The sequence below is a fragment of the Haplochromis burtoni genome, unplaced genomic scaffold, assembly GCF_018398535.1.
Source record: "Haplochromis burtoni strain Fernald_Lab_line unplaced genomic scaffold, NCSU_Asbu1 Contig_1865, whole genome shotgun sequence".
In the NCBI taxonomy this organism is placed as follows: domain Eukaryota; kingdom Metazoa; phylum Chordata; class Actinopteri; order Cichliformes; family Cichlidae; genus Haplochromis; species Haplochromis burtoni.
In genome coordinates, this window is record NW_024584226.1 from 1 (window position 1) to 13,212 (window position 13,212).

General features: G+C 38.9%; 2 long non-coding RNA genes across 2 annotated transcripts; both read left to right on the forward strand.

Annotated features, from left to right (window-relative positions):
• The first annotated feature begins 6,669 nt into the window (after window positions 1–6,669).
• On the forward strand, window positions 6,670–10,037 carry LOC102295893. Its single transcript, XR_006053757.1, has 6 exons — window positions 6,670–6,895; window positions 7,000–7,320; window positions 7,514–7,628; window positions 7,877–7,934; window positions 8,219–9,395; window positions 9,491–10,037. It is a non-coding gene; the product is annotated as an uncharacterized LOC102295893 (long non-coding RNA).
• A 2,065-nt stretch (window positions 10,038–12,102) lies between these two features.
• On the forward strand, window positions 12,103–12,683 carry LOC121813535. Its single transcript, XR_006053755.1, has 2 exons — window positions 12,103–12,323; window positions 12,406–12,683. It is a non-coding gene; the product is annotated as an uncharacterized LOC121813535 (long non-coding RNA).
• Window positions 12,684–13,212: the final 529 nt, after the last annotated feature.

Below are 13,212 nucleotides of genomic sequence, written 5' to 3' on the forward strand. Positions count from 1 at the left end.
ATGTTCATATTGAAACTGAAAGAGTTCTTAAGGCTATTGCAGGACATACGAGAGAATATATGAGAGAAAATAAAGGTCATGAAAGGAAAAAAACAAAAATATTTTTTAAGGCTTCATTCTGTCTTAAACTTTGAAAATCAACCTTGTTTAATCCACTGTGGATTGGGTGAGCATGGGACATATGAAATTATAGTGATCACCTGCTGAGGCATGGGTGTGGCCAGAGGTGGCCTATCAGCTGTTTAAAGGACCTATTAAAAGGAAGCTAGCGGAGCACAGGAGGGAGAGAGGCCCCATATATGAAGAGGAATGCATGAAGGCCAGGTGCAAAAGAGGGACCCGCTGCCTGATCGTGGGGGTGCGACGTCTCATCTAGACCGGTCAGCGTGACATGCCGACACAGTCAGTAGGAGACAGCGCGTGTGATTGAGAGCAGGGCACCTCTGCCTGGATTTGTGAGTAGTGTCTCCTCTGTTGTTCACGGGTGCAGCAGTGTTGGGAGAGGGTCACCATGGCTGTAAGCCAGGGCGGCTTCTGGGACAGTGGTTATGGCCCCTATTTGTTTATTTACACGGTGATGATGCAAGGGGAGCTGCGATGGCATCGAGCGACGGACTCTAGTGTAGAATGAAAGCTGGGCTGGGATGTGATGGGCCCAGTGAAGGAACGAGAGGGGGATAGGTGCTCCTCCTCGTCTGCCTGGGACGAGGCTGGCATTAACCCCGCTCTGCAGAAGGAATTTCTGGACTGCTTGTAAACCCGTAACAAACATTCATCCTGGGTTGGGGGATAGTTACATCGTGGGACTCGGTGGGATTTTAGTGCATGCAGAAAATTGTAGTTTTACAAGTTTTAGAATAACTTTTTCTAGTCTTGGTGGAACTTTATCATGTTGAGAACTTTTTATTGTATACTTCACTTTTCTTAGTATTTGGTTTGTTTTATTCCCGCTGTGCACCTCGGGGAATAAACTGTTTCTGATCAGCCCTGCTTCATCTTTGTGCCCTGGGTTTCTGGCTCGCTCGCTCCTTGTATCTAAAGAACGATCCTCTAGTATGACATTCTGGCACAACAGCTTTAGTGTCTACAGCTGCAATCAACTCCATCCTTAAACACACTATGGAAACACTTTACTACCCTATTTGTCTCAAACACCAACCAGCATCACAAAGTGTTTTAATGTGAACTTTCCTTTTCGGTGAGTTCTCAGTGTCTTACCATTTTGAACAGGGGTGAGGAATTCAAACTGAAATAATACTTTTATACATAAATTTGAGCCGACACACTGGACTTTTCTGATTCTTTTGCTAAAAAATCAAATTGTTTCTTCAACTTGAGTTTTAACTTTAATTCGGAATTCATTAATGGGTAGAAATTTTAACTTAAAAGTAACTTCCAAAAAAGAACTTTAATTCAGCTTCCTGACCTGCACCCAGTGGGTCCTAGCCTGTTTGGCGCCCTGGGCGAACACTCCCTCTGGCGCCCCCCCCCCCCCCCCCCCCACACACACACACACACACAGACAAATATTAAGGACTTGTACATTAACATAAAACTGTTGTCACACACACACACACACACACACATGAAGAGGGAGAGTATGCATTGTATGCAAACGGATACCAAACAGCCATCATAATACGTCATACAATGAGAACAGGACAAATCAACAATTGACAATGACTAATTAATATTAAAATCTGTAACATAATGTATTGTTTGGAGTTTAGTCTGTTACTGTTGCTATTTTTACCATTTCTTCTTGGAGCAACTGTAACCCACATTAATTTCCTTAGGGATTAATAAAGTATTCTGACTTGTTGTCAGGATGACCTGCCATTATCCAATGACACATCTGCTTACCTGTATCTTTTGCTCGTTTCTCCTCCTCTTCTTTTCTATTTTTCTAAACTGAGCACCTGATGGCTTTGAACTTTTCTTGTCCATCTTCCATTGGTTTTAATTTTGCACTCCAGTATGAACACCCATCCCCTCAACCCGAGGATCACCACAACATGACTCTAACAACCTACACCTTAGTTCACAGATTCACTTTGTCGAGGGTTTATTTCTGGGATTTCACACAACCCAGGATTCAAATCATGAATACATAATGGGCTTGGATTTACAACATTATGAATGAAATGTGCTCTATTTGGAAGCAGCCGCCCCCTCCCCTTTCGACGTTGTGTGTGAGACTTTAAATCATCAAACTGTAAATTATACATTTTAAATTGTTATTGATCCCTTTACCCCGAGTCCTAAAGTGTATATTTATTTTCTTACTCTTCTTATATTTATTGTTTGTTTACTTGCACTGCTGTAACTGGAGCCTCGTCGTCTCGTCTCTCTATATACTGGACTGTATGTAGCGGAGATGACAATAAAGTTTACTTTGACTTCAGCAGCGAGCAGGTCGCACCGAGGGCTCTCGCGCTCACTTTTCGCGTATAGAATTTCGAAAAAACATCGGTGCAAATTATAAGTCTGTATCATAATGTCTGGTGTTTTCGTGTTTGTTGGTTTGTTTTTTTTGTTTTATTTTGCGAGTTGGTTATTAGATGCTGCTCCAGCCGGTCAGAGAATCCCCCGCCGCCCCGCCCTCTCCTCCTGCGCCGCAAGCAGCAGGCGCACCTCGCAAACGGAGGGCGCCCTTACTCCCAGCAAATGGGCGATAGAAAACCGATCGGTGCCAGCCATTCCCAATATGCGCTGGCTGAGTCGGGGCAGCATGAGTACGAGCAATTTTTTTATTTATTTTTTGTTTTTTTTGCCGATGCCCGTGATGCCCCCGCCCCCCACCACGATGCCGCCCCGGGCAACCGCCCGTGTCGCCCGTATCTAAAACCGCTACTGCCTGCACCCATGTCACCGCTTTTCTGTTTAATTAAAACAGTCAGAGGTTGGCCATAAGATGGACTTCTCCTCTCCAGCTGCCCAAAAAAAGGCTCTCAATCAAAACATAAACAGACCATCTGTAGTGACAGGTAAAAGAAGCCGTCCTCAAAAAGGAAAAATCCCACCTGCTATTGTGGAGGAAAAAGGAAAAATCCCACCTGCTATTGTGGAGGAGTTGGATCAACTGATGGGAAAATATTTCTCCAAGCATCGTTCTGTTCTGAATAACCCATAATGTTTTATTTAGGGGGTCTACATTTGTGGCTGAAGTGCACTGCCATGTAAATAATTTGCATTTACTGTGTATTTGTTTTTCTGATTCATGGTTCCTTTTGTGTTTGTCCTCAGCGACTCATGTGAAAGTCAGTCTTATCTCTTACCCCAGTCATGTCTCTGTTTTTTCTCCACTTGTCTTGGTCAAGTTTGTGTGTCTCTGTCTCCATGTTAGAGACATGTATAAAAGAGTGCAAGTAGCGTGGATTGGGTGGAGATGTATGGAGAGAAATTGTCTTCAGAAGGGTTGCAAATGTGTACAATATTATCCACCAACCAAAACTAAGCTTTACAAATGTGTCCAATGATTCACACCCGTGTGCTTCAATCCACATAAAAATACAAAGTAATTTGACCACACGGAAAACTATTTTACAAATGCCTACACCCAAACAAATAAATACTAATCGTTTACACACAATGATTAAGTTCGACTCACAAATCTGATCATTTTCTCTTTGTCTTTCTGTGCGTACAAATATCTGAAACTACACGTGACATCTTTCTCTCTGGTTGAAGTAGCCACAACAGGTTTCTGACAAGGACGGTTGCAAGGCTTTCTGCTTTTAAAACATTCTAGCGCACACTGTCAGCCAAATGACTTCCTCACCAGTATGACGGTGTGGAAACTCTGCTTTGCTCTGCTTCTACTTGTGGTTGTTGCACTTGTTTCTCTTTCTGTCTGTCACACTCTGCCTCTCCCTCTCTCGCTCACGATTCCCTGGCTCTGTCATGTCTCTGTTTCTTCACCCTTTTCTTGTGTCTAGTTGTACTTTAGTCTGCATCTCTGTGATTGTGTTTGTGTTATTTTCTGCTTTGCCCTCCTTGGTTCATTAGTAGATTTTGTTCAGCTGTGCTCCTCAGGTGTTTCCACTCTACTCTTACCTCATGTGTTTATTTAAGTCTTCAGTTTTTCTTTTCCCCCTGCATCTGTGTGCTCTCCTTAAGTGATGTTGGTCCCTAGTGTTTTGTGGTCTCCAAGTTTTGTATTGTGAGTTCTGGGGTTTCAGCAATAAATCTGCTGTTAAAGTTTATCCTCGTATGTGAGTCCTCACTCTGCAAGCATACAGCAGGCTATGACAAGATAATCCATCTCTGTGAAACCTTAAAGGGAGCAATCAAAAGAAGAACAAGACACTATGACATGATTAAAGGTTATTTGCTGCTCTATTAAATGAACATTTAAGTGTTTACGTGGTTGTATGATGCATGTATTGTATGCTATAATGTCTTCCCTTTTCTTTATATGTAGTTTAAATAGCAGCACATCCTCACTTATACAAGAAACTGCACCTGTTTAAGGAGGACATCGGTTCAGCTTATTTGTGCATGAAAATCTGTCTGTGTGTAATTGTTATATTTGTGGCTACATTAAGAGTTTAATTTCAATAGAAACTGTAAACTGTATGATGTCATTTATGATTTGTGTTAACTGCAGATGATGTAATATGAGATTAAACTATTATCACAATCTTTCCTTATATACTGTATAGATTCAAGTTTATTTTTCTGAGGGGAAAAAAGATCTTTTAAATATTTTAGATGCTTGGGGTTCAACAGAAATATGTTTCCATTTATCTGGTTGGCTCAGTTGTTGGAATCAGTAACTGGAGTTATTCTAGGATTTATGTACACAATGAAAAGTCACAGGTTATCCCAAGTGGATGTTCTAGGTCAGAAACATCTGGATTATCTGTCCATGAGACAGCACTCTGAGAGTAACTTACTTACAAAAAAAGAAAAGAAAACAGATCTATTTCCATCTTTTATATCCATTTCTATTTCAGGGTGTTAGCTGAGTTTTTTTGTTTTGTTTTTGTTGTTTTTTTAAATGGCAAAGAAAAAACAAACAGTGGATACAGGAAGATCAAAATATTCAAAGACTGCTTTTATCCAGCTGGGAATATAATTATAATATAAAAATGTATTAACGTAATTATGCAGTGTGACTTTTTATTGTGAGAGATAACCTTTACACAATCCTTCAGCAGCCAACATATATTCACTACAAAACTGTCAGTTCAACATCAACACGGCACTAAGACCGATTCAGCGAGCGGAACAGAAACTCTCTGCCTGCATAATCAGGAAATGAATCAGAATCCTAAAACCTATGAAAACAACTCCCAGGACAACATCGCTGTGAGGCTTTGAAACTTCTATATGGGTTTTAGAAATTTTCAAATTCAATAGAATTTTACATGTTTTGTGCAGTTTGATGGTGGTGTGTAGATTGTGCATGATATTATGTTGCTATTCTGACTGGAACTCATTGTTGCACATGATCATGGCTTCAGGTTTGCTATTTCCCATAGTTTTGTTACATGTCTCAAATTGACATGATTACTCATCATTTTACAAAGTTTGTCTTAAACATCAAACTCTTTTAAATCGTGGACTACAGTTTGAATGAAACTGTTTTGTGTGTCTACACGTCTTTCCAGAGGGCTCTTCCTGTAAGGCCGTGCATAATGTTGCTTACTAACTAATAACCTTTTAAAACACACTACATTTCTCTCCTCTCTTCTGTGCTTACTCACTGTTTTACTTCGAGGCTTCCCTACAAAAATCTTGCAGATCCACACGCTTCATTCTTTAGACAAAGTGAGAATTTGTGGTTTAGTCACAGGATGTGGTGTCTGAGAGGGCGCAAGTCTTCTGACCAATATGACACTGTGTGCTTTACTTGTGATGGTAATGTCCATATTTTTAGTGCAGTAGTTTGCACATATTTCTTCTAAGTGAAAGATTATAGGCTTGATCCCAGGAGGAGACAGAAATCCCTTCGGTGCCATGTCGAAAAAGGACCAATATGACAGTTTGGCAGTAAAAAGTCTGCCAAATCAAACATGCAAAGCTTAAATAAGAGAAAAGCAGGAACAGCTTTTATTTATAAAGTTGAGGAATTAATATTTTCTGTTTTTCCAGGAAAATGAAAGACGTGCTTCATTTTCAAACAATTAACTAAAATAAAATGCTTATTTACATTGTATTTCATATTAAAAGTTCCTGACTTATCACAGACACTCTTGTTAGTTCAGCAAATGTCAGTCGAACATGAAACACCGAGTATCACACTGATAATCTGAACGTCACCACAGAAGAGCAGAGGAGGAATGTAACCTGTGTAACATTATGTGACCTGCTTCTTTATGAACACAACTCCAGGCAGGAGCCAAACAAACATGGGAAGCAGGTCAGTTAACATAAATATGAAATATACAGCATGAATGTGTGCTGCATTATATAAATAGTACAATAGCTTGTGTGAATTTAAATGAGTTGTAGGTTTGAATCACTGATAACAACAATCATCAGCCTCATTGCTTTTCTGCTCTTCAGTCCTGCTTTTGTAAAGGAAATTATATGTTGGACTAAAAGCAAAAAACAACTTTGTTTTAAAAGTTGTTGTGTTTTCTTTTTTTGGACATGAGACCACTCAGTGTTTCACTTTTAGAGTGTCTTTATACGGAAGCAGAAGCAGTGTTGTAGGTGCACTTCCTTTTGAGAAGTGTTCGCACAAGACGTACGCAAGACACATGAGAGCCAATACTTTGAGGTTTATGAAGCACATTGTTTGTCCTCCTTTCTTCAGCGGATCATCTTCTGCACTATCAGCAGCACTTACACTGCAAATCGGACATATTGGCGAGCATGGATGCACTAAACCTGTGCTTAATTCTGCTTCTACCACTGACTGCATGCTCACAACATTTGGGAGGAGGTAATGTAAAAACTGTTTTCATAATGGAACATTTATTTTTTAATGATACTCCAGCCTCTGGTTTAAATCATTGATACTGTTTCTATTATTGGTACTGATTTCAGAGACTGTTGTGAAAACAATTGGGAAACAACCAGATGTCACTCAAATATGCACCAATGAAACACAGAAAATCATCACACTGATCGTTTGTAAGATCAGAACTCAGAGAAGTGGAGGAGAAAATTGTAGTCTGCTGTATGACTATGGACGGGACTTTGAGAACAAATGTGACTCCAGGTTCACACTGATGAAGGAAAATCAGACGGTGTTTCTCCACCTGATCAATTTAACATCAGAGGACAGTGGGAGCTACACCTGTCAGTGTTCAGCTCCTGAAAAAACAAAAATTCTCCATCTTAATGTCACTGTGGAAGGTAAACAAGGTAAAAACAACAACGTTCTTCTTCTTTTAACCATAAATTATTTAGCAATATAAAGTCTGTACTGATTTTAGAAGGCGACCTTAAGGATTTGTTAACTTTGAGGCCAATAGTCATACATCACACTTAACCTTTGCTCAGTTGTAATGCAAATACTACATCCATGTTTCTAACAACTGCTTCTCTCCTCATACAGAACTAAGCAGCAGGTCTGGAACAGAAACACTTCCTCTTACACTGATTTGTGTAACCGTGTTCATCATTGTGAGTTTAGTTATCTTTGGATTTATTTACGCACGACTGTGCGACAGGTGAGAAACTACTGTCAGAGCTGTGTTTCACATGTTTCATGATTTACCTTTTAACACGCTTCATAACTTTAAAACATGTGATTCTCTTTTCATTTTGGTTAATCCACTTTAGCTGAAGGTAATTTTGATGTAACGTCTTGCCCTGCTGTTCTCATGTTTAAGTGAATTAAAGTCAATTAGCTGCCTGCTAATAATTTATCAGATATATTGATCATAAAAAAGTAATGCTACATCATTGTTATCCAAAGTGGCTGTTCAAGGTCAGAAACATCTGGACTGTCAGTGAAGGAGACTCACGGCTCTTTGGTGAGTAATTTCCTTGTAAAGACAAAGCAGCAGGTTTAAAGTTTGTTTTATATCCAGTTCTATTTCAAAATGTTGGCTGAGGCTGTTTTTGTGAAGTTACTTTGATTCAACACACCTTTGGTCACCTTGAGTTTTTTTTATCAGACTTTTAATTTTATTTTACAGGATGAAAATGTCCAAATAAAATAAAAAGTGATTTTATTCAGCAGTAACATGTTTGCAACATAATTAAGTCAGACTTAATATAATTATGCTGTATGAGTTTGAATATTATCTTCTGACAGGATGAAGATGTCCAAGATGATTCTTACACAAACCTTCAGCATCCAACAAATGATCTCTACCAAACTATCACCTCAGATCACCGCTCAGCACGACATCACTACAAATTAAGAATATTAAGTGTCTGCTGTTGTGATTATTCAGCCAGGAGAACAGAAGCTGTCAGCCTTGATAGTCAAACGCTTTTATTTTTGCAATATTGAAACATTTTGAAACATGTAAAACTGCACATGACACATGAGTAATATTGCTCTGATATAAATATTTTTATGACAAGACGTCTCTTTCATACTGGATACATGTTTTATAACAACTAACTAACTAAACAGGTTCACAGATGTGTCCTTTTGCAAATACAAAGTAACTGTGTCAATATGAATCCTTGTGTATTTGAAAGTTTATGAAAACTAACATTTCACCATCGTCAGCTCTTAATTCCAGACACGAGTTTGTTTCTAAACTAGAACAAAACAGTTAAAAACTCTTCCTGGTTTCTCTTCTGTATTCATCTGTTTACTCACTATTTTAACCTTTAAGGCATCCAAACATAGGAGAATTTGAGGTGTTACTGAGGGGTACGAGTCTTTTTTTCTATAAATAGTTCTACATCATCCTCACAGCCACAGTTACTTCCTGATCAGTATGGTCACACAGAAACTCTGCTGTGCTGCTTCTGAATCTAATTCTGTTTTAGCTGTGAAGATATTATCTATATATTAAATCTTGAGTGTGTAAATGTCAACAAACATGGCAGTTTTGTGTGTGACACGCCCACTGAGATGAAAATGAGTATGTTTAGTTTTTGTGTGTGATTCTGCTCAGTGTTTTACTTTCAGAGGGTCTTTAACTTAAAGCAGAAGTGATCATCCATATACTTCCCTTTGCAGAAGATTTCTACCCGCATGAAACGCTGTGAGAGATATAAGAGTTTTATGTAACTCCTTGAGTTTGCTTAGTGCTTCACTTTGACATAGTTTTAATATGACAGCAGAAGCAGTCGCGTGCATGCACTTCCTTTATAGAAGCTTCTTTCTTTGAGGTTTATTAACAACTCTCAGTACAACATCGTCTGTACTGTCTGCAGCAGTGACTGTGACACCTGAACAAATATGGATGCACTCAAGCTGTACTTTATTCTGCTTCTACCACCAACTGCATGCTCACAAGATTTAGGAGGAGGTAATGTTTTCATAATGTAATATTTATTTTTTAATGCTACTCGAGCCTCTGGTTCAAATCATTCAGGCTGTTTGTATTATTGTTACTGGTTTCAGAAACTGCTGTGAAAACAACTGGAAACAACCAGATGTCACTCAAATATGAAAGACAGAACATCACCACACTGATCGTTTGTAAGATCAGAACTCAGAGAATGGAAGGAGGAAATTGTTTTCTGCTGTATGAATATGGACGGGGCTTTAATGTGACTCCAAGTTTACGCTGATGAGTTTCTCCACCTGATCAATTTCACATCAGAGGACAGTGGGAGCTACACCTGTCAGTGTTCAGCTCCCGATGGAACTACCTGTCACTGTGGAATGTCACTTCTTCCCACTCTATTAAAAGGACATTGAACTGTTTACATGGTTGATTTGTTGTCTTGCTTTTTCCTCGTTCATCAGTTTAAATAATAAACAACATGATGTCCAGGCTTATACAAGCGATTACACCTGATTTCACTTTGTTTTTCATATAAATGACTGTTTTAACTGTTTAATGTCAGTAGAAACTGTAAACTGTGCTTTGAATACCTCAGATATGATAACGTAGTGTGTGATGTGTGCAGAACATGTTAGAAATATGATAAAATTATTATCACAATGTTTCTTTACATATTATTCAAATTCAAGTTTATTATTCAGATTTTTTTAAGTGTTAGATGCCAGAAGTTCAACAGAAATGTCTGTTTTGTGGCTCATTGAAGTCAGAGTTGATTTGACTCAGTAAACATGACACCTTAGAGCACTTACAGCTGATGCTAGGACACGATTTTCAGCATAATTAAGTTACATCCATCCGCATCATCATTCCTTCCTATCCAGGGTCGCGGGGGGGCTGGAGCCTATCCCAGCTGTCATAGGGCGAGAGGCGGGGTACACCCTGGACAGGTCGCCAGTCTGTCGCAGGGCCAACACACAGGGACAGACAACCATTCGCACTCACATTCATACCTAGTGGCAATTTGGATTATCCAATTAACCTATCCCCACAAGCTGCATGTCTTTGGACGGTGGGAGGAAGCCGGAGTACCCGGAGGAACCCACGCAAACACGGGGAGAACATGCAAACTCCACACAGAAAGACCCCGGCCTGATGGTGGAATTGAACTCAGGACCTTCTTGCTGTGCGGCAACAGTGCTAACCACCGTGCCACCGTGCTGACTGTATGAAAACATATAACATTTAATCAGCGTCAGTTTTTAATTTGGATAGAGGATCATCCAGTGTCTTAACAGACAGCCAGTTGGATCTTGACTTTTTTGATCCATAACCCTCATTTTAGAAATTCCAAATGAATGTCTTACTGCATCCCACCTCAGCAGCGATGGCGCGCTGCGAGAGACCCTGCTTATGCAGTTCAACAACCTGACCGCGTTCAAGAAAGGAAAGTTGTTTTGCCTTTGCCATCAGAACGTAATGACAGTGTGACTACATGACAGAAATGACAATGATCCACATTTTTGCACAGATTTGGCCTTTAAAGGCATGTGGTCCTAAACTTTTGATCAGCTGTAAAACAGCTTGTTTGAGTTTAAGCGCTGTTTTCAATAAATTACATGCTCAAAAAAATGTTTTGTCTCACTCCCATTTCTTCTTGTTGCATGTTGAAGCTCTACTTGGAACCTTGTTAAGATCCAACCATGCAAAATATGATTTATTATTTATTTATTTTTACAATTTTTCAAGTGGTCTTAAATTTTTGATTGGGACTGTATAAATATTTGCTTTCAGTTATTCACAGTGAGATAATGTCAAAATAAATGGAATAAGTGAAAAATGACTTGATTGCTCCACATATTTCTGTTGAATGTGTTCTAAAACATCCGTTCTTCAATATTTTTAACTTGCATATATTTAAATTTATATTTCAATAATGCTGACATATCTCCTTTTTCAGTGTAATGGTTTAAGCTCAGAAACATCTACAGTATCTATACATGAAGTTTATGTGAGTAATTGTCAAATCCAGAAATATGGATATTTATTTCAGAACTTTATTGCATAACTTACATATTTACACACACACACACGCACGCACGCACGCACGCACGCACGCACGCACACACACAGATCTCTTTATTAAGTAGCGGGGTCAGCATCACGTTGTTGAGTGCACAGTGCTCTAGCTCAAAGTTCATTGCTCTAAACATGTGAAGACCACAAAAATCAAAGAGTCACTTTTAGCATTATGACTCATTCTATATGAATCTTGCCAGCTATACAACCTGTGTGAATGCTTGATGCTACAGTGATACACTGAAGATGCCACTAAAGCTTCTCTTCTTTCTGAAACTACTTGAAATGTGTCTTCATCACAAACAGTAAAAAGTTACGGTCATATAAAGAGCATTCATGAAACTGTCAGGCCGGTGGTAAAGAAAAGCTTGATACAAGTAAAGCACAGTTTGGTCTTACCGGCTGACACATAAAGTGTGGCACTGTTTTTCATTTTATTTTTCTTTACCTTTTATTATTACACTCACTGACATGAAAATGAGCAAATGCGTATGTTTTATGTTTTTATGTGAGTCTGCTCAGCGTTTCACTGTAAGAGTGTTTTAATACAAAGGAACAGGCAGTCATGTACACGCTCTTCCTTTACAGAAATACCCTCACCAGCATGTACCTCTTTCACTGTAAGAGTGTTTTAATACAAAGGAACAGGCAGTCATGTACACGCTCTTCCTTTACAGAAATACCCTCACCAGCATGTACCTCTGTGAGTGATGCTACTTTAAGGTCTATAACTCTGTTCAGTACATCATCATCTGTACTGTCAGCAGCAGTTACACTGTTACTCTGACACCTGGACAAATATGGATGCACTGAAGTTGTACTTAATTCTTCTTCTACCACTAACTGCAAGCTCAGAAGATTTAGGGGGAGGTAATGTAAAAATCTGATTCATAAAGTAACATTGATTTTTTAATGATACTTCAGCCTCTATTTTTTTTTTTTTTGATTGTAGAAACTGTTGTGAAAACAATTGGGAAACAACCAGATGTCACTCAAATATGCACCAATGAAACACAGAGAATCATCACACTGATCGTTTGTACGATCAGAACTCAGAGAAGTGGAGGAGAAAATTGTAGACTGCTGTATGAATATGGACAGGGCTTTGGGAACAAATGTGACTCCAGGTTCACGCTGATGAAGGAAAATCAGACTGAGTTTCTCCACCTGATCAATTTAACATCAGAGGACAGTGGGAGCTACACCTGTCAGTGTTCAACTCCTGAAAAACAAATATTCTCCATCTTACAGTTTTTTACAGACGCTAGGACACATTTCTCAATACTTAGGTCACGTTTGCAAAACTCCTCACACAGTGAGCACAACAGAAGTCTATGTGGGCTAAACTGAGGATCAGTTATCATTGTTTTGGCACAAAATGCATTCAATGACTACATCTCTCAAATTTCATGAATTATTTTCTCACTCAGACACAACAACTGCCAAAAATCTTTGTACGTACAGGACATTTTGCATGTACTTACATACTGTTTTCAAAACTGTTAAACTTATGGTCAAAACAATAACATAATGCAAAACTGAATAAGACAGCAAAATTCAACAGCAATATTTTATTGAAACATATTTTAAATCTAAAAATGCAGTTTAACCAGCCACAGCTGATTCTCATTGTAGATGAACATCTACACAGGTGTTACTCCTTCAATTTCATTACAAAAGGAGACAACTGCTGAATAGGTTTGTTTTGTGATGTAAACATGGACCCAGCCAGAAATGGAGAAGTGGCTGAAAGAGGAAG